Raw genomic sequence first — 873 nt, forward strand, 5'->3', positions numbered from 1 at the left:
TGATTTGTGTGTGCCACTTTTCCAGGCAGTGGTCTCACTTTTAAACCCCGTTTGTCAGTCCTCGCTCGCTTCCGACTTCATTTTTACATCACAATAGCATTTGATTCATTTCACTGCGTCTGTAGAAAGACTGAGCACTCGCGCCCGCCGCGCGCCCTCAGAGTCCTGTCAGAAAGAAGAAGTTACTTTACTCATTTCCAAACCCATCGATTCAGTACAAAGCTCAGTTTCAGCGTCTAAAATACATCGTTTATAAGTTTTCTTTTCTTGTTGATGCGCTGAAACTCTCCGCAGCCACGGATGAGGGAGTCTGTTGTCGACCCCCCCCACCCATCTAACTCCACACAGTTCATCGGAATGGTGACGCGCATGCGCGACAGTGCAAACCGCTCCGCCACAGTGAAATAATACGGCAGCTCCCGAAATCACGTACTGCTGGTGCACAACACCAAAACTGGCTGACATAATGTAGGCTAGTCAAATAAGTAGGCTATGTCCTCCCACATCATGCAAGGAAAACATACAAACATCATCTTTTAACAAGTTTGGTCAAGTCATCAGCTTAGTAAAGTTACTCCTAAAAGTAGCCTAATATAGGCTTAAAATTTTAACTAAATGTGTTAATGTGCTTAGTTTCCCTTTTAAGTAACTTAACATTGTAATATATTAGACTACGTTTAAAAGACACTGACCAAAGTTGTTAAAATATTGTGTTTGTATGTTTTCCTTGCAAGTTTCAACAATGTTAAGTCGAGAAGTCACCTAAATAAAAATTAACTAAATGTATTAGGCTGCTTAGTCACTTTTTAAGGAAAGTAGTGTGAAAGTGTGTGTTGATTTTGCGTTTTTTAAGATTAAGAGAGCTAATTTTAC

At 40.4% G+C, this 873-nt stretch overlaps 1 protein-coding gene across 1 annotated transcript in view; it reads right to left on the bottom strand.

Annotated features, from left to right (window-relative positions):
* Positions 1 to 313, bottom strand: part of shroom3 (shroom family member 3) — a 135,509-nt gene extending 135,196 nt beyond the window's left edge. The window contains exon 1 of the mRNA XM_056447195.1: positions 1 to 313. This exon is cut by the window's left edge and continues 422 nt beyond it. The gene's annotated coding sequence lies outside the window, so the exon portion shown is untranslated.
* Positions 314 to 873: the final 560 nt, after the last annotated feature.

Source organism: Danio aesculapii, chromosome 21 (assembly GCF_903798145.1).
Source record: "Danio aesculapii chromosome 21, fDanAes4.1, whole genome shotgun sequence".
Classification (NCBI taxonomy): Eukaryota; Metazoa; Chordata; class Actinopteri; order Cypriniformes; family Danionidae; genus Danio; species Danio aesculapii.